Below are 20,139 nucleotides of genomic sequence, written 5' to 3'. Positions count from 1 at the left end.
ATTTCTTGGGTTATTATGGAAAACTACTTCATCTCTTTGTGCAATCTTCTGATCCATGTATCTGTCCTGCTGGGAGCACTGGTGTGAGTAAAATTCACATCAAATTATTTTGCAAACTGTGAAGTGCTGAGGAGGAACAAGATGATCCCAACCCCTTCTTAGCATGTTTATCTTACTGGCACATAGTAAGTGCTCAAAGATATGTTACTTTTTAACTGAAAAGTTTTGTCATGGAAATGCTGATGAATCCCTTCAAAACACCATGGGATGTCTTGAGCATACTTTAAAGGATATAGTGGATTCGCTGGATGGTTTCTGAGGGAATATGACATTTACTATGTGTTTGCCATTTCCAGGTTCATGCTTGGGAAGGTCTCATTGGATCCCCATGCAGAGGGTGTTAACCAAGTGACCTTGACCAAATGTAATGGTTAATTTTATGCATCAACTTGACTGGGTTAGGAAACACCCAGACAGCTGGTAGAATATTATTTCTGGGTGTCTCTGTGAGCATATTTGTGGAAGAGATTAGCATTTGAATTGTAGACCAGGTAAGAAGATCCATCCTGACTTGGTGTGGGCAAACACCCCCCCCATCTGATGAGGGCCCACCCAGATAGAACATAATCACCAAAGTGGGATGAATTATCTCTTCTTGAGCTGAGACCTCTGTCTTCTCCTGCCCTCGGGCATCAGAGCAGTTTCTGGTTCTCTGGCCTTTAGACTGAATTACAACCTTGGCTTCCCTGGCTCTCCAGTTTGCAGATGGCATGTCATGGGACTTCTCCCCCTCCATAATCTCTTTTTTTTTTGGTACTGGAAATCGAACTCAGGACCTTGCACTTGTGAGGCAGGTGGCAGAAACACTGAGCTAAATCCCTGGCCCAAAATTGTGGTTTATTGCCACCATTTTGCATGTAGAATCTAGCTCCTACCAAAGCACTTTCCGTCCTGTACTTTCGGGGAGTCCTTGGGTTAGAGCATCACCAGCAAATTAATGTTCAGGTGCCAGGCACTGTCCCTTTCCCTGCTTTTCCATCTTGCTGGGGCAAAGATTCCCTGTGGAATGACAAGAGGAGAAGACAACTTTCTCTCCTGTCACACTTGTCTTGGGGGTCACACCACAGTGACCCTGTACCCTATGTCTTACAGAGTGCTAGCATACAATCCTTTTAGCTTTTAGTGACAGCTCTGCCCAGAAACCAGATATGGGTCCAGTATGGGGTAGGATGGATTCCAACCACTGTTCCCATAGTGTTCTCAAAATTATCCATCCTCCATCGCAGACCCTTTGCCACTTAGTGAACCCACTGTACTTCACTCCTTGCAGCTCCTCCAGAGAGGGAGATTCCCCACCTCACCAGATGTGACTGAATCCTAGTGCAGACTCTGGATCACACCATCTCACTATGCTAAAGAAACAAAGGCTCAAAGGTTCAGTAACGTACTCAGAATCACACAGCCCACAGATGGCAGAGTCAAAAGTCAAACTCAGGGCAAAGTCCTAATCCCATGTTCTTTCTGGTTCAGCATGACATGTTGTCCTGCTCCTGCTGTTCATATAGGAAGGCACACAGTGCTGGTCACTGTGCACTGTACAGACTTTTCTCTTCCCCGTGGGCTTGTTAAATCTCTTTCTGCTTGAGAATTATATTTTGGGCATGAAAAATGGGATTTCTTGCTATTTCACCTTTCTTTCCATCCCCAGCTGCCCTCCCAATGGACTTGTAATTTGTTTTAGTGTTACTTGACTCATAGCTAAAAACAACAAAACAAAACATGGTTCTTATACAAATAGCAGAATAGGAACATCTGGGTTACAGAATAGAGTAACCCTTGCTGGAAAAAAGAAAAAAAAAAAGCACAACTGAAAAAGCTCATTCCTTAACTTGGTCCTCAAAGCTTCTATAACCTAATCACTGTATACCAACCCTTTTGCTCTGCCTAAAGGTCTACACCTGACCTTGAGTTCTCTTTACTCTCTCCCCAGTTGTAGCCTGATGCTTTCTGGGTCTGAGGCATCTGCTTCCATGTACCTACCCCTCCCAGCCTATTCCAGTGACCTGGTATCTACGTACTTCCTTCCCAGCATGATTTCCTGACTGTCCCAGACTCTGGTTGTACCAGATCCACACATCAGATAAAACAACTCTTTGAGGACAGAGGAGGATACACATTACCCTGTTTTGGCCTGAGCTGGCCATTTCCCAGTAACTCTGGGATCAGATGGATGTCCATTTTCTTTGTAGGTCTTCAAATGCACCACTAGCCCTACAGTTCTCAGGTTCTCAGGTTCTTGGGGGATCTGAACCTTCAATGTGGATTTCTTAAAGACCTTTTCATATCACATGACCCCTACCCCAATTCCCTGTTCTCCCACCCTTTGCTTCCTTTTTCTCCATAGCACTAATCGCCATATTGATATACTATCTGCCGCCCTCCCCACCTCTAAACATAAGTGCTTGTTTTGCTTGAGCAGTGCTTGACCCGTGGTTGGTACAGAAAAATATCTGTTGAATGGATGACTGCAATGCCCATGGACATGTTAGTGCCAGAACACACACACTGAGGTATTGAGAAGACCAGGAATTCTGGTTTTTCAGCTGTCACAGTGCCCATCTCCCTCAGGGCTGCCAAAGAGGATTTCCAAACCTCCACTACCTTAGCCACAGGAATAAACTGTCTAAAGAACACTCCCAGCACTGCACTGGGCAACGTGGGGAATGCAAAGTCCTCAGGCAGTTTATTCTCCTGGCTGGCCTGTGAGCCTGCTGAAGACTTGACTTCCACCTGCAAGGCCTCAGTGGGCCTTTACACCCCTGGCACGTGGTGGCACACTGGCCTGTTCCCCCACTTCCCAAAAATGAGTCTGTCTTACTCATCCTTACATCCGCAGTGCCCAGCACAGTGCAGAAAAGCTATGAAGGGTGTGACAAAAATTTAATGAATAAATGAATACCTGGGATTCCACATGTAGAGAAAGCTAGCTCCTTCTGGATTAATTTAGTGACTCAGATGCCATGGCATGATGAGTTTATTTCCTCTTATTGTGATTAATGACTTTTTCCCCAAAGAATCTTTCATGCTGAGATTTAAGTTTTATGTATTATAAATTTCAAAATATTCCATATGTAATAGTGCCCTTTCCAAAAGACACAGCATTGGTTTTTGAGTAAAATTGATTATTTTTTCCCCTAGACCATCAATATCTCCTTTTACTTAGGGCTGCTTAAAAACATGGAAGTGTTTTATGGTATTGAAAATAAAATCTGAAGAAAAGATGATGCTGTTTTTACCATCTCTGTGTGCTCAGAATAATTAAACTTTCTATTCATTTCAAAGCCTTCTCTTTTATAGGAAGTAAGTACCCAAATTTTTGGATTTGGGAGAGAGTGATTTTTTTTTAAAGGGAAATAATACACAGAGAAAAAGTAAGCAGTTGTCTTCCCATCAGTAGAGGGAGAAACTGAACATTTTCTCAGTGGAAGTATTTATAGGTTGGACTAAACTTTATCATACTAGGTATTTAGCTGATTGTATTTCCCAACTATCATTATGTAAATTGATCAGCATGGTTATAAAGTTTAAGGGTTTTTTTTTCCTTTTTAAAATTTATTTTTTGTTATCAAAGAGAACGTCCAGAAACATTAAGTACTAAAGAATTTGTTCATGGCATTGTTTTACAAAAGTTCCTAGTGGAGAGTGAATTATCTTATTTTCTAATGTATCCTTCACTTATTCTTTAGTTTCTTTCTTTCTTTTTTTTTTGGTACCAGGGATCGAACTTGGGACCTTGTGCTTGCAAGGCAGGCACCGGAACCACTGAGCTAAATCCCTGGCCCAATCCTTCACTTATTAATGATGAGGTGGATGAACTGATCCAATTACTTAAAAAAAAATCCAGACAATCCTATAAAGGAAAAAAAAATCATTCTCATTCTGAATCTGTTGATTGGAGTGAATTCAGTGGCCACAACACCACCACTGGCTAAGAATCAACTTCCCCACAGCAGGGAACTGGTTCGGGTCTTCTGAAGTCATATAGATCTCTCAGATATAGGCACCATGTTTGAAGTCTCACACAAAATGTTTGTGTCACTTAAATTACACAATGTGGCAGTGTTTGGTTCATGGGGACATAATATTTAAAGGGCAAAGTAGAAAACAATCTGCTTGCATGTTACGTGTGAGTATATCACTGTATTGTGCATGGGTTTGAGGGCATTGAAGCCCTTGTTAAAGAGTAACTCCACCAAGAAAGTACCTGTCAGTTCCCAGTTGCTCACTGTTAGGTCAGGGCCTTCTTCATCTGCTGGCTGACTGAAGTGGTTCAAGCTGAGTTTGGTTGTCCATCTCTTACACCTGAGTTTTATTTCTCAGCCTCAGGGTATGTGGGGTACTTCAGTTTCTATTTTCTCTTGGACTTTGTAGAAGGGATATAAACCTGTTCTTCCCAGTTTTTTGATGACACCTTTAGAATAGCCATCCCAATGATTTCCAGCCACACCAATGATATCTCCAGGTTCCATGGGGATTTCCTCTTCAGTTCGAAGTTGGTGAGGATAAATAGCAGTCTGGTTGTGGGCATTTTGGCCCCCAAAATAGTAGATGTCATCTAAAGAATGCAAATTTGCAGAGGCATCAGGACGCAGTGTTTGCATGATTTCATAAGCAACTTGACAGACCTGGGATAAAAAAGTACACAATAAGGAACTCTGCCTGGGACAGAAAATGTATATCCAGGATCACACCCCGAAGGGAATTTTCTGTGTACTGATTATGCAGTCCAGCTGACCAAGAGATAGAGTTATCACTAATAAATTCATAATTGGGGTACTTTGTTTTTGCCTCCTTTAATAAAGAAGGGTCATCCCTGGCCAAATACGCTCTTTTTTTATCCACTTGCATTCTACATGCAAGAAGCTGAAAGTGTTCTTCAACATACACCTTGTACTCCTCAATGGGATGGAAGGCTGCTTCTGTTCCCACTTTGTCTGTGCGTCTGACATGGACTCCAATAACTGGATGCTTGAAGCCAAGCTTCTTGGTGGTCTCTTCTGTTTCCTTTTCCAGCCAAGGTTGTGGGCGGATCAAATATTTGACAAACTGAGACACCCACCACACTGCAGGATCACCATGGACTCTTAGGAGTTGAGCTGGGAGATCTTCTGGCACAGCCAAGGGTAAATAAGGAGGATGGGGTTGAAGACTGTCTACAATGGGAAGCTCAACCACTTGAACATTTTTGTCCTTCACTTCACCTGACCAGTGTCCACTGGAGATGCCAGATCTGTCTGTGCACATCTCACTCACAGGTCTAAACACTGTCTCCCATCCACAGTAGCATAGCGCCAGTTCTGAGATTCCAAGATGAGTGTTCGCTGGGTGCCATATGCAATCATAAAGCAATAGACCACATGATGGAGTTGACAGCCATAGCCACAGCCTTTGTTGATGTTACACACCAGCTTCTTGGCTTTGCTGCAGTCCTTGGGATTAGTTTGTAGAGATTTCAGTCCATAGTCAGCTGACTCCAAGGCAGGGCATCATGGCACAGGGACATGTCAGAGGAGAAACAGTTCACAGCGCGGCAGGCAGAAGGCAGAAGGCAGTGAAGCAGCAGCCACAGTGGCAATTTCTGCTATATGATTTTCAAAATTAGTTATCTACACTGGTAGTTGTACAAAGAAGAATTAATGTGCCAATTCATTTCAGCCACAAGGTAGGGTTGGGTCTCTGTATCTGAAGGCCCTGAATTTGTATATTTAATTAGTCACCAACTGAAAATGCTTTAAAATTTTCATCTGTACTGAAATGAACAGTACAGACATTTTTCTTGTCATTATTTCCTAAACAATATAGTATAACAACTTTTTGTTGATGGTGTTGTTTTGAGACAGGGTCTCCTTACATAGTTAAAGCTGCTTCTGAATTTACTATGTAGCCTGGGCTGGTCTCAAATTTGTGGTGATCTTCCTGCCTCAGCTTCCCATGTGGTGGGATTTACAGGCTTGTGCCTGTACCATATGCCATATGCCTTTTTAAACCTGTAAGGGGTTTTAGTGACCATGATTTATTTATTTTTTTGGTACCAGGGATCGAACTTGGGACTTTGCGCTTGCGAGGCAGGCAGAGGAACCACTGAGCTAAATCCCCAGTTTAAGGGTTTCTAAATTTTTTGATCACCATCCCTGAAAGATACGCAGGTGTGGGGGTGGTAGGACAGTGTGTAGCTTCTGTGTCCTCATGGTGTTAAAAGGAAAGGGACTCCTGGCCTTGAACTGATCCCTGGGTGTAGCTGCCCTGTGTGTTCTGATCTCAGGGTGACGTCCAGGTTTTCCCTGTCCTGGATGCAGTCAGTCTCTGATGGGGAAGTCTGTAGATGGCAATCTCCTGCTGATCTGCCCACCAGTTTGATGCAGTTTTCCCAAAGATGCTCCCTGGTTGGCTCAGCCTCCTTTCTGTTCTTTTTTTTTTTTTTTTTTTTTTTCGGTTCTGGGGATCAAACTCAGGACCTTTCACTTTCGAGGGAGGCGGTGGAACCACTGAGCTAAATCCTGGGCCCTGCTCTCTGTTCTTCTGGCTCCACAGACTCCTTGTCTTCTGGTTCTGACTTTCGACTGTAGTAGGAGGCTAGGGCATGGCAACGTGGCTGCAGCAGTTGGGCACGATCTACCAGCTGAGGAGACTTATTAACCATGGGCACAGAATGCAGCACTGAGCCTGACACAGGATCAACCCAAGTCCTGCACCCTATACCAGTCTTTTGATAGGAGAACATGCCAAACCTGGTGCCTGATATCAATCATCTAGCACGAGATCAAGTGGGATCACCTGGATCAACTAACAGAGAAGGCATATAAGGACAGCAGCAATTGACTTTGCTGCCACTGCCCTCTTGTTCTTGCAGTGGTCCCTTCTGCTTGGAGGACATACCTTTTCTTTTTCCATCCAAGAGCCCTTTTCTCTCTGAGCACTTCTTTTGTGCTTCTCTTCATTTTCTTATTTCTTCCCTAAAATGAATGGTAATCTTTCACATCCACCAATTGTCCCAACCAATTCATTGAGTGGGACAAATAAGAACCTGGAAAACTCTGCTAGTTCCCACCTTATTTGATAACCAGGGGTCTACTTGGGAGCCCACACCACTGTCACCTCGCAATAGTGACCACCTCTGGCTACTTGGCCACAGACTTGGGGTACATCTGGGTAGAGTCTAGGCTACTTGGGGGACTAACATAGTAGGGGCATGGGAAGTCCACAGTAGCCCTTTCCTCTGCCTGACCAACCTTGGGCTCTTCTTCTCAATTTTGGAGAGGTAGTGGTGGTGGTGGGGATAAGGTTCTTCTCTGCTTTAATGGTTAATCATTACTTTTCCAACACAATTTCTCCTCTCAATCCTCTTGTCTTATTCTGCTGCTTCTGTTCTCCCATAAAATCTTTCTTCTGTCTAGACCTTCCATACATAAAACCAAACAGCTCCCAACCCTCCAAAGAAGAAGATAATGACCATAGGATATTTTCTCAAGATAACAGCTTGAATTACATGGTGGTTTCTCTGCTACAAAACTATAGTTTTGAATGTCAGAAGCTGAGTGTTACTTTTCTTTCTCTTTGCCTACCTTTTGGAAAGCATCTTCATCTTTTCCCAGACAGATGAGTGCCTTGAGTAGACTAATTTCCTGTGCCCTAAAAGGCAAAGGAAAAAAGCACATTGATAATTTTAAATCATTATCTTTATTATACCTGGTACCTTTTTAAGCACCTGAAATTTAACCAGGCCTAAAGCCAGTTTACCTAGCTTAGAAAACCAGTCCATCTCATTTTCGGTTTAGCTAGTTTGGTCACTTGCTACTCGTGGTCCTGACTGACATGGTAATAACAGTATCAATTTTCATGTTATTTTTATAGCATTGGTTACAGCTCTGTATGTAAACAGGGCTGATTAATGCATTTGATAAGATTGCTGCCATGGCTACATCCTGACACAGCTAAAGCTTGTCTTAAAGAGTTCTCCAAGTTCATTCCTAAACCTTCCAAATGCATTTCTTCCTTTTACATGATAGAAAGAAGAGAACCAAAGAAGAGGAACCCTTCCTTTGGATTATCTGGGGCTGAAATTCCTCTCCTTTTATTTACCCTGCAGTAGAGCTAGGGACTGTGCTGAGCCTAAACTCTCCTCCTTGCTGACCTCTCCTGCTTCTCCCCTATAAGCGTGTTCCAATTTCCCAGTGTACGGAAAACAATGGGAGAAACTCATCTATCCTTCTCTTCCAGGTATAATTTTCCTTTCCTTGACCATCCAACTCTCCTGAAACAGTGATTTGTAGCAACTAGCCCTGCTCTTCCTCTTCCTTGAATCCATTTGTTTCTAACCCATTGTGACTTATTTCTGCTCTCACATCCCACTGAAACCAGCATGACACAAGTCATCGATGACCTCCCCACTGCCATATTGAGTGGATATGTTCCAGTGCTCATTTGCTCGACACTGTTGGCATTTCCCATGGCTTACCACTTCCTAGACCTGGAGAATATTTTGATGTGGATTGCTTGATGCCACATTTTCTGGTTTTCTTCTCACTTTTCCATGTCCTTTTTAGAATCTCTTATTTGATCATTTGAAGCTGGGTTGTCAGGGTTCAGTTCTCATGAGTTCATGTTGTCCCTCATTCTTCCTACCCTTCTGTACCATGTCAATCCTGCCCCTGCTTCAGTGACCACCTTTATATTGACTTTTCCCAGTGGGCATCTCTCGGCTGCCCTCCCACATGTGGCACCCATGTTCCCTCTGGGAGGTCTTCATCTGGATGTCACAGGCATATCCAAAACATATTCAAAACATGCCCTCTTCCTCTCAGACCAGTTTCTATCCCTCTACTCTCTATGACAGCATGCACAAGCCAGAACCACAGGATCCTTCTTGATTATCACTTTCATTTCATCATTCCCTGCCTAGTGAACCTTGCATCTGGCAGTATATAAGGTATCTACCCAAAGTAGTATGTGAGAGTGGATGAATGAACTGTAGGGATTCAGAGCACCAGGGCTCTAACTTTAGACTAAAGCTTAGTTTCATTTTACCTGATATCAAAACCATCTTCACAGTTGTTCACTCCTGTTTCATTACCATGGGGAAGTTCTCAAGAATGATCTTCAGCTTTGATGATCTGTGGTTCCAGCCTACTCCCATCTGGCACTTTAAGTGATTACCGTGCCTTCTTATCCCCTTAACCCATTCTTCTTTCTTATGGCCTGTCCCTCCCAAGAAAAGAAGGAAGAGGCCCCTGAAATAAATCAGGACTTAAAAACATAGTTTAAATCACCTTGCCTGACACATTTTAAGCTGATAAGAGGTGCCCAAGTCTCTGCAGCCAGTATGAGTCACACCGAGAGTTGGAAGGGGAGGAAGGGAAGAGGGAGGGGGAAGGGTGGGAACAGCTGGAGGAAAGATGAACCGAGGTCATTTCCTCTTTTCCCTGTTCTGCTAGATCCTGTAATGCTGTGTGAGTCTCCCTAAGTGCTGCACACGGGAAAGTACCTTCCCTCTTGTTCCGCATGACTTCTGTTTTGAAACTGGTACCATGACTGTCTCCTGATTGCTTATGCACCTAGTACTTTCTTTTCAAAATGTTGCACGAATACAGTAACTACTGGGATACCTTCCCTCTGCAAACACGGTGCTAAGCAATGGATGCTTTGACTCATTTAAATCATAGGACCCTGGTGAGGAGCCCTATCTTTTTCTTCGTTTTGCAGACCAGGAAACTAGGGCGTAGAGAGGTAAGCGGCATCACCAAGGCCATCAAACCCAGGTCCATCCTATTCTATGCCCAAGTGCAGGGCGGCCATGGCTACACTGATTCTGGTGGATCTGCGGTTATCTTCAGCAGACACACAGACTTTGAGTATATAGTATCCCTAAACCTTGCTAATAAGAGCTGAATGTGGTCCCCAGCTATCCAGAGTCGCGGCTTTGGGCTTTTCCTATCACTTTTTGGGGGCTCAGCCTCCTCTGATGTAAAAGGGAGGCACTAAGCAGATGCCCTCTAAAAGAGTCTGTGCTTTTAATTCTATGGCTCTCTTCCATGGTGCAGCAGCTTCCCGAGGTGCCGCCAAGAACCCGGGGGGACAGCGGGAGGCCCTCGGCTCAGCTCTCTGTGGCGGCCCCTAGCGGCCGGCTGCTGCTCGCCCTCGCCGGCCGCGGGAGGGGAGGGGAGCGAACTCGGGCGCGTCGCGCAAGCGCAGGGCCAGCCGCCCAGGCTCCAGCGCCCGGGCCGTAGCTAGCGCTTCCCAATTCCGAGTCTGCTAGTGTTCCTGGCCCAGAGGGCTGCTCTTGTCGGGAACGAGTGTGGGCCACGAGGAAGGCGCCGGGTCCTCGTTAGGCAAGGCCAGGGCCACTGTCAGGCTCCGGGAACGCTGCTCCGCCGCGGGAGAGCGTGTTTGGCCCAGAGCGCGGACGGAAGCGCTCTCCTGGCTCGGAGGCCAGGGCTGTGTGGGGGGAGAACCCAGACCCTTGCCAATTCGGAAAGCGGGCCGGTTTGCCTCTCAAAAATGACACTGCTGATTAAAAACAGATACTTTTAAGGTCACCGAGGACGTTTATCCGGGCTGGGAGGCGGGCAATGGGAGGCGTGGAGGAGGCACCTAGGCTTTAAGCTCCGAAACCTCTTCAGGGAGGCTGGCCCCTGTGGGCGCTGCGGAGTAAGATCCCGGGCTGCTAGATCTAGGCCGGCAGAGGCAGGACGCGCGCAGGCCTGCGCATTGGGCAGGGTCAAGAGGAGCGACCAGCAGTCTTTCGCCCTGTCTCCTTCCACCTGGAGTCCCTTTGAGGGACCTCAGCATTCATTCTCATTCTCTCTCTCTCTCTCTCTCCCTCCCTCCCTCCCTCCCTCCCTCTCTCTCTCTCTCTCTCTCTCTCTCTCTCTGAAGAGAGAAGGGAAAAGGATGCTGATAGAAGAGTTCCCTTAATGATAAAGTAAACAAGAATCACATTCTGAATTTGTGTACCTTGGTCCCCTCAGCCCTCCCCTACTGTACCAGACGTAAAGCCCCAGGTTGTGGGGTCTGAGCTTGCTTCCTCCTGCCTAGGGAGCACGTAGTGGCCTCAGCAGAGTTTGGGCCTGTAGTGAGGTGGGGGAACCAGAAAGAGAAGCTTTCTTCTTGAGGGGCTCTGGGATTTAGCTCAGTGGTTTTGCTGCCTGCTGCGCAAGCAAGCGCAAGGACCAGAGTTCGATTCCCCGCTACCCCCCCCCCCCCAAAAAACCAAAAGAAAGATGTTTCTTGAGACCCGTCTTGGGCCTGTGTAGGGACAGGGTTCCTCCTTTGTTGCCAAGAGTATGCTCTGTCTTGTTACAGCTGAACAGAAAGTCCTGAGTGTAAACAGGGATTTTCAGCTTCCTGAGGTAAATAAACTCTGGGAAGGCAGATGGTCTTGGAAAAGTGGTTGCTTTGAATTTTCACTTTATCAGGGCTGACTAGAGCCTTTGCCTGTGTTTTCGTTGGGAGATGAACTGGGGAAGGGTTGTGAGCTGAATTGGGGAAATCTTTGTTGACATCAGTTCATTTCAGATCACTCAGTTTACTTTTTTTTTCTTTTAAATTTTTTTATTGGTACATTTTAGGTATATGATACATTTACATTCATCATTGGAAACTTGAACGTTTACATGATGTATTTTGGCTCTTATTTTCACTCAGTTTACTTTGATTTCATTTTCTTCCCAAATCCTAAGAAGTCTGGAAAAGACATGCTGAAAATACATTTTAAAAAAAATTTTAAAAGTCACCAAATGAAATTACATGTAAAATTGAAATGAGGTTATAGGGAGTCACCGACTTAAAGATTTGCTTGGGTGACCTTTTAGCAAGTTTTTGTTTTGAGAATAAAGGAGATGTACACACATACACCCTACAAAACGCCAAACTTTGGGTGGGTATGTAGCTCAGTGGCACTGAGCCTGCCTTACGAGCGCAAGGTCCTGAGTTTGATCCCCGGTACTGAAAAAAACAAAACAAAAGCCAAACTTCATTAAGAAGGAAAGGTTACCTGGAAAGAACTTTATTTAATATGTCATTTTTAAGATGCACTAGGTCAGAATAAGGATATAGGGTGAGAATGTGTGGGAAGGGTGAGAAGTAGGGGACGTGGGGAGTTTTGAATGTGCTTCATTCTGACTGCCTTCTGCTTTGGGAAATTGGAATTCAAAGTTATGGAGAAACATCCCTACCCTGGAAGCCACCACCGCCTCTGAGGGTCCAGCACAGCTGAGAACTTAGAAATTCACCTACTTCTTCAAAAGGCAGGTCAAAGATGAAGCTGTTTTACTAAGGAGATAGTGCAATTCAGGGGCTCTTTCAATAGCAGAAAGTGCTCCAAACACTCCCACTATCTATTTGTCAGAGATTTCTAGTCAAGTTTGAGGGAAAAGCCACAAATTATGATTATTATTTTTTTATGTATGTTTATCTGTTCTGTTTTGCTTTTTTAAATACAGCAGAATTTCTGTCCAAATGGATGCAAACCACAAGAGCATTTTACAGACCACTATTAAAAAGTAGGAGCAAGGCTAGCCACATAAACCCCCAGGGACATTTCTATACTGGGCCCTCCTCCATCCTGAATCACAGTATGTCTCAAATGTAGACAAGTGCTTCCCCTCCCCAGTTTTCTTTATTGGCCTATTGCTCTGCATCCATAGCAACTAAACTCAGAAAATTAAAAACCTAGTTTGTGAAGGGATTAGGTCTCACAAGAGATTAATATCAGTAGTCTGTCTTTGCAGATTTTCTATCAGAGATCACATTTATTTTCACAAAGAAGGATCTAAACTGTAGGAGTTTCTTTTTTGTAATATAGTAAAGGAGAGAGAGTTCCGGAAGTGGCAATTTAATTTGGATCTAATTTCAGCAAAATAATTGCAGACTGCTTCCAGCTTCAATGAGCAGTGAGGTATGGCTCCCAGTAGTTACTTATTTTAGTAGCACTCCCTCAGGATGAAGCTAGCTATTTTCAGTTTCATGTGGGAAAACCAAGGGCGCTGCCAAGCTGTGGCAAGTTAGCATCTTGTGTGAGCTGTCAACCAAGATACTTAGCTCCACTCAGATTCATTTCTAATTTTTGGCTGGCGTGCAACCTTTTTCTTTATTCAGTTTGGGGCCCTGATCACTTCCTTTCTTTGCCACCCTACCTTCCCACCTATCTCTACCCCCATAGGCAGCTTTTGGCTGCATCCATCTCATAATAACAGTGTGAGTGCTCAGTGAGTTGTATAAAATCCTTAGGAAGTGATGTGAGATGAAGCACATTGTTCCTCAGGGCTCCTGGGGACCAGAGTGTACCCATCAACAAAAGCAAACTAATATGCGGTGAAATTATATGTCTCTCTCTATAATTTATAAAGAATGAGATAATGCTGAGATGGGACCTGAAATAGCTCTTAGTATGTGTGCTAGGGAGCCTCTTAAATGGCACCCAGGAACTACCATTTCTAGTATTCAACTCTTGTGTAGCTTCCCCTCGAATGTGGGCTGGATGGGCCAGTGCTTGGATTTAAGCAAGTAGAATACACCAAAAGTCACAGGATGTCACTTCCAAGATTGGGTTACTAAAGTCTTCTCTCTCTACCTCTTTCTCACCTGCCATGTTGTGAGCCACCCTATAGAGGTCCCATGTAGCACGGAATTCATGACTCTATCCAAGAGCCTCATAATTGTCCTGGAAGGTGATTCTCACTCTGCAGAACCTTGAGTTGACTTTTGCCCTGGTTGACATTTTTACTACAGTCTGTGAGACTCTGAGCCAAAGGATTACTAGGTTACATTTGGATTTTTGATCCACATAATGCATGTTTATTTTTAAGTTTCTCAATTTTCAAGTACTTTGTCATATAGCTATCGAAAATGAATGCTGTGCACTCCTCAAAGCAAGAAATTAAGATCCCCTAGCAACCTCCACAAGAACTGTGTCTCTACTCTCACCTCCTGCTATAGCACCTCCATTACCCCAGGGGCCACATTTTGGCAACCCTTATTCTTAGTTGTCTTTGTAGGAGCTGTTTCTTCTGTGTGAAATTATTAGCTCCTCATTAGGAACAAACTCATGCTCGCTCTTCAACACCTGGCTTCGATGCACCCTCTGGAAAATCTTTCTCAGTCAGGCAGACTTTCTGTCCCCTGCCTTGAGGAAGTGCTTACTGTAGCACTTTGCCTCTGCCTGTGCTGCAGCACATCATACTGTCATAGTTCATCTTGTGTTGTTATAATAAAATGTCAGAGACTGGTTACTTTATAAAGAAAAGAGGTTTACTTAGCTCAAAGTTCTGGGGTGTTGAGAGTATGGCATCAGCATCTTCTTAGTGCTTTTAAAGGGCTCATGACAGATAGCATCACAATGGAAAGAACATACAGTGAGGTGAGGTCACATGGTGAAACAGGAAGCAAGAGACCAGGGAAGGGCCAGTGTTGTTTTTATAACAAGCCACTCTCAGGAGAACTAATCCATTCACCTGACCAACTCTTGAGAGACAGGATTAATCCCTTCATAAGGGTGGAGCCCTCATGACATAATTACCCTCCATTAGGCCCTACCTTTTAAAGCTCCCACCATCTCAGCACTGCCATGCTGGGGACCAGGCCTCCAGCACATGAACCTCTTGGGGACAAATCACAACCAAAGCATGGTAGTGGTCCTGGTTTCAGTAGTGGTCGAAACTCCCAGAAGGCAAGAGATTGCACTTGATTTTCCAAGCCCTGGTGCCTAGCACAGCAGGATGTTAAAACACCATTCCTAGGCAGGCTCTCTCTGATCTCAGCCCCTCAGCAGGAGCTGGAAGCTTGACATTCTTCTAATCTGACATTCTTCTAACCTAAGACCTTGGAGTTGAAATATCCCAGGCATCACAGACATTCCTTCCCTTCATTTTTACAGGAAGTTAGAGAGAAACTACAAAGCCATCTCTAGGAAAATCCAAATGGACATTCTCAGGCACAGACCTGAAAAGGGGGAGGCTGTTTGTGTCTCAGACGATGATCTAGCTCATGAAGAGGGGGGCTTATTGTCAGGGAGGCTGTTGGAAGATTTGGCTGATGTGGCATATATTGTAAATTTATCTTTTCTACCACCTGACAATTGTCAAGTCCTTTCCCTGTTTCCCTCCATTGTTCTTCTCCTAGTCCAAACTCACTTGTAACAGCTTCCCAGCTAGTCTAATGCATCAACGTATGATCTTTTCCAGGCTGTTCTCCACAGGGTGGCCAAAGCAATCTTGCTGAAATGCACCTTGTATCTCATCACCATTTGCTTCATGACTTCAAGGCTTCCCGGTGCATGGCCTATCCTGTGTCCAGCATGGTCAGGAATTTCATCCTCTTTGCTGTCTGCCCTCTGGTCACACTCTCCATCTTTCATGGCCTTGAAAACACAGGCCCCATCCTGAGGATGCACAACCCTCACTGGGCCTAGTTTATACTATTGTTCCTTCAGATTTCATTTCACTCATCATTTCCTCAGAGATTTCCCTGGCTTCATTTAGTTTGGTTTTGTTTTTTTTTTTGGTACCAGGAATCAAACTTGGGACCTTGCGCTTGCGAGGCAGGTGGCAGAACCACTAAGTTAATCCCTGGCCCCCTGCCTTCCTTTAGTAAATCAGATCCCTTCAATATATACACAAGGCCACACACATTGCAATGTTTGGTTAATTTGTGTGGGTATTTGACCAAAATCATCATCTCTATTTTGCAAATTCCATGAGGAGAGGGACCACATCTGTCTTTGCTGACATTGTATTCTTGGGTACCTAATATGACCCGATAAAGAGCAGGCATTTAATGAATATTTGTTAAATGCATGAATTATGGGTGCTGTTGATGGTATATAGAGGAAAAATTGAGGAATGTAAGAAGAATGAGAATGAATGAAACCTAAAGGTGGGAAGATAATTTGAAGCACACCATCCTAAAATATGTGTTAGTGAGTTTCTTTAATCTAATTATAAAATGTGAAGCATGAACCACATTTACAGTTACATGCACCTCCCACGGCTCCAGGTTCCAGTAGTCTTGAAGAGCACACCAAGGATGTCAGGTCGAGTTTCAGAGACCCCTCCCATCCCCTCCAACCACCGCCCTTCCCTCACTGGAGGCTCATGCCAGCTCTCCTGTGGGAAGGAGAAGAAGCAATGAGCAGGTACAGCTATTTCCTGGGTTCCCTTTCTCAGGTACCATGGGTTGGCACTGCTGCCATCCCCAGCACAGCCCCTGCAGCCTGCATTCTGGGCACCCCACCTGCTCCTGCCCACAGCTCTACCCTTCCCTGCCAAGGACATGAGATGGCTGCCACAGCTGTGGCTGCCCCTGCTGGATGGGGTTTGTTTGCCTCTAAGTATGGAAGACTTCTCAGTCAGGCTCTGATGAGCCATCACTGATTTGCCTCTTCCCTCCCTTAGGTGATTCTCACCTTTCTACAACTGTCATCGCACCAATTTTGTAGCAGGCAAATACTTTAAAAATCCTAAATCTAGGAGTACAGGGTCTGCCGGTTGGTTTCATTCCCAGTCCTGTTTCTTCTACGGCCCAGGACATCTAACAGGACTAGAGGTGATGATCATTCATGCAACAAACATTGGCATCAGTGAGAGATGAGCAAGACCCTGTTGCCCTAGGACACTTGGCACCTTATGGGTCCATCTACAGGTGCCTTCACCTCTGGATTAGGTATTTAGCTGTCAGACTAGGGCTGAGAATTCATCCTTCCTGCACCAATTTTTGCCAAGAGCCAGGAGTTTAGAAAAACTTTAATCTGTTTTTCTTCCAGCTTTTCCTACACGGATGACAATGTCAGCTTTTAAAGTGCAAGTCTCTACACAGGTCGCAGAGCCAAGGAGGGCTTCTGAGTCATTTGAAATAATTACTTTTTTTCCCCCTAGGTCCTCCATGTCTGTGAATCAGCAATGTGGAAAATGGGGCTTCAAAAAATTAAGGGAGGCTTGAAGTGAGCAAAGCAGAGCAGAGCGTTGGCAAGAGCTGAGTGCTGTCACAGTGGGAATATCATGCTGATCATCATCTAAGGGAGCTTGTGGTGAAGTCGGCCCTGGCCTCCGCTTAGCAACATTCACAAGACAGATACAGTCAGAACACTGTGACTTGAGCAGGGATGAAAATACCCAGTGACATCAGCGGCTCCTAACACAGCCAAGGCATTCTAGAGGTGTGTGGTGTCAGGACGGCCTGTGCCGGCCTCATTTATTCACCTGAGTCATTTGAACAAAGCAGTTGCTGGCTGAGCCCTATTGTGGCCAGAACTTGCAGCAAATCTCATGGCTCTTCTCCCGCGGCCTTTGCTTCTCCAGCTCAGCACTGATAACTCTTTAGGGATGTTGACTGTGTTCCAGGGCAATCAAAGACCGACTGTGCCTTCTCCAGGAAGGAGCTTTGGCCCAGTTTCTTCTGTGTCTCCAGGGCCCAGCACAGGGCCCACAGCTAGTGAGTTTCTGATGAATAACTGATGAGCTTTGGTATGGTAGCTTGTTCAGTAGCACAGTACTCAGTTGAGTCTTTACATTTTGAAGAACGCAGGAATAATTTGTGCTTCCTGGGAAAGGCATGTCTTATGTCATGTAGCACAAGGGAAAGTGTTGCACGTTGGGGATCAGGGCAGTCACTGGGAGACCAGAGGCCCTGGGAAAATGACACTGGAGAGGAAGTGTTCAGCCAGGGCGTCCAAAGGAAGTCCTGATTCCTGAGGAAACAGTGTCTGAGGACAGTCTGGAGGAGGCCAGTCTCAGGGAGCCATTTTAACTCCCCACGAAGACCCCGCCAGTGGCGTCCCATGCCTTCCCTGACTTTCCACTAGGGGGCAGGCAGAGGCAGGAGAAGACGCAGCGAGAAGCATCAGGTGCCAGCACATGCAGCCTCACATCCGACACACTGGGCTGTTTGTGTGACTCAGACTACAAGACCAGGACTCTCTCTCTCTTCCTGCTTGTCATGGCTTCTGTGATTTTATATAGTTTAGCTTGTGACATCAGACATCACACGACCATGGTAACCACAGTATACAGCTTGGTGTGAATGTTAATAAATGGGGGGAGGGGGTATCCCTAGTGTTCTTATTTTGCTTACCACGTGTGGTTTTGCTATCCATGCCTCACACACATATCCTTTATTATCCCAAGTAATCAAGATGTACCCGAATTTAGCGATTTTTCGAAATGAAAAGATAAACTGGAGAAATGTGCACTGGGCTCCTTGTTCATGTAGCCTTGAAAAAAGCAACATGTTTCCTAGGGGTGAGTTACTGTCCCCTCCTGTAATCTTGTTCAACAGTCCTTCATGTACTAACATATACTCAAGGGAAAATTGTTTTCTTAATTATTCCCAAAGGCCTTAAAAAGTCTTTTTCTCCCAAGAAATTCCAGGTAATGGAATCCTTTAATTGGCTGAATTTTTTTCTAATCCTCAAGAGTTGAAAACAGCACAACTGTCTTCCTGTACAATTATCCTCCTATGTAAATCACTGGGTTCATAGATTTGAACCTAAAATAGACTAGCCTGAGTCTAATGGAATAAACATTTTACTAGGCCAGGTCACAGAAATGAAGATTTTTTAATATATAGAAATGAGAGTTGCTTCCTACAAAATCAGAGGGTTTGGAAGTTATACTTCTCTTTCCTGTCAAGAATATTCACTTAGAAGCCCATCAGTGGTTGACAACATTAATAGAAATCTTTGCCTCAATGAAATTAAAGTCTCTTTAATGAGTTGCATCTTTAATTGAAATGAGAACAACCAACCAAATTACATAAGCCAGTAGGGAATACCCTAAAAGATTGTCCTAAAAATGATTTTCTAGTAGTATCAGAATTCTTATGCAAATCTTTCCAGGCTGTAGACTTTTTTGAATGCTATCCCTGATTTCATTCCAGTAGTCCTCACATCTAAGAAATATCTTTTCAAGACATAAAGTAATCAAGTTATTTTAATGGTTTGCAAAATGCTCTTAAGAATTACCTAAAAATATGCAATTTTATGACACCATAGATTAGTTCACCTAAAATTGGTTGATTTTCAATTAAAAACATAAACAGACTTTGATATATTTGGGCACAGATGTTGTCAGAGTCTCCAGATTCTTTTGTTTAAAGGTATTCCATAAATGTGACAAAATATGTAGAGAAGGCGAACATCTGATTGGGTATTCAGGCTTACAAAGAAAGTAATTACAGGGCCAGAGACTAGGAGTCAGTCTTCCTTCATCTAAATTCCCTTTCACATATCAACATAGCTTGACCTTGAGTTTTTAGATGCAAGGAAAGGACATTGATGTAATTTGAATAAACCAGTTTTCCAAATACCCTGAGGAGTCTGAAATCGGAGATGACAGGCTTGACAGACAAAAGCCTGAAGGGGTAAAAAAATTCTCAAGGCATCACAGTGGATCTGAAAACAGTGTCTTCCCTTCTTACAGAACTAAATTTTTTGTCTTCTTTCTAGGGAACATTTGTTTGCTAGGTCCCTGCTCAAATGCCAGCTTCCCCTCTCCCTCCCTTTTGAGTCTTCCCGCTGACATTTCCACCATGGCAGCCTCTGTGGCCAGCTGAAGTGACCTCCAACCTTCCTCGCCTTTCTCTGAGGGCAGGGGCCTCACTTCTGCCCCTGACAAAGCACTTTCAGTCAACTCTTGGATTTCTTCATGGTTGATTAAACTGTCTGTGTTTATTCAGGACCCTTCTCCTCTCTCTGTGTCCAGCTGCTGACCTTTCTGTTGCTTTGTTGTCAGAGGAGAAAGCTCACAGGGCAGTCCATCCGGCTGCTTGTTGGCAGCACTGGTAAAGATTTTGTCTTGAAAATGTTGAGGCTGCTGAAATATCAGTGCATCTTCAAAGTGTATAGCTTTTTGTCTGGGTAGCTTTTAGAGTTGATGTAACAGGGTGAGGCCAGAGGCAAATAAAAGAGAAAAACATAGATAGACCATGACTTTTAATCACTAGCATCTCTCTTGACTCTCATGGATGTTGATCATTTTGCCATTAAGGTCCACACAGTGGAAGGCTTCACACCAAGTGTGAATGTGAGTGTGTGTATGTGTGTGTGTGTATTGAAGCCAGAACCTTCACACTGAGCTACATCCTCAGCCCTTT

At 44.5% G+C, this 20,139-nt stretch overlaps 1 pseudogene; it reads right to left on the bottom strand.

The window, feature by feature from the left end:
* Positions 1–4,324: 4,324 nt before the first annotated feature.
* Positions 4,325–8,784, bottom strand: LOC101722909 (alpha-(1,6)-fucosyltransferase pseudogene; annotated as a pseudogene).
* Positions 8,785–20,139: the final 11,355 nt, after the last annotated feature.

The sequence above is a fragment of the Heterocephalus glaber genome, unplaced genomic scaffold (assembly GCF_053883595.1).
Source record: "Heterocephalus glaber isolate CG9 unplaced genomic scaffold, H.glaber_assembly_v1.0 deba00001504, whole genome shotgun sequence".
In the NCBI taxonomy this organism is placed as follows: Eukaryota; Metazoa; Chordata; class Mammalia; order Rodentia; family Bathyergidae; genus Heterocephalus; species Heterocephalus glaber.
The sequence above is the reverse complement of the archived record's forward strand: the minus strand, read 5'-3'. Positions and strand labels throughout refer to the sequence as shown.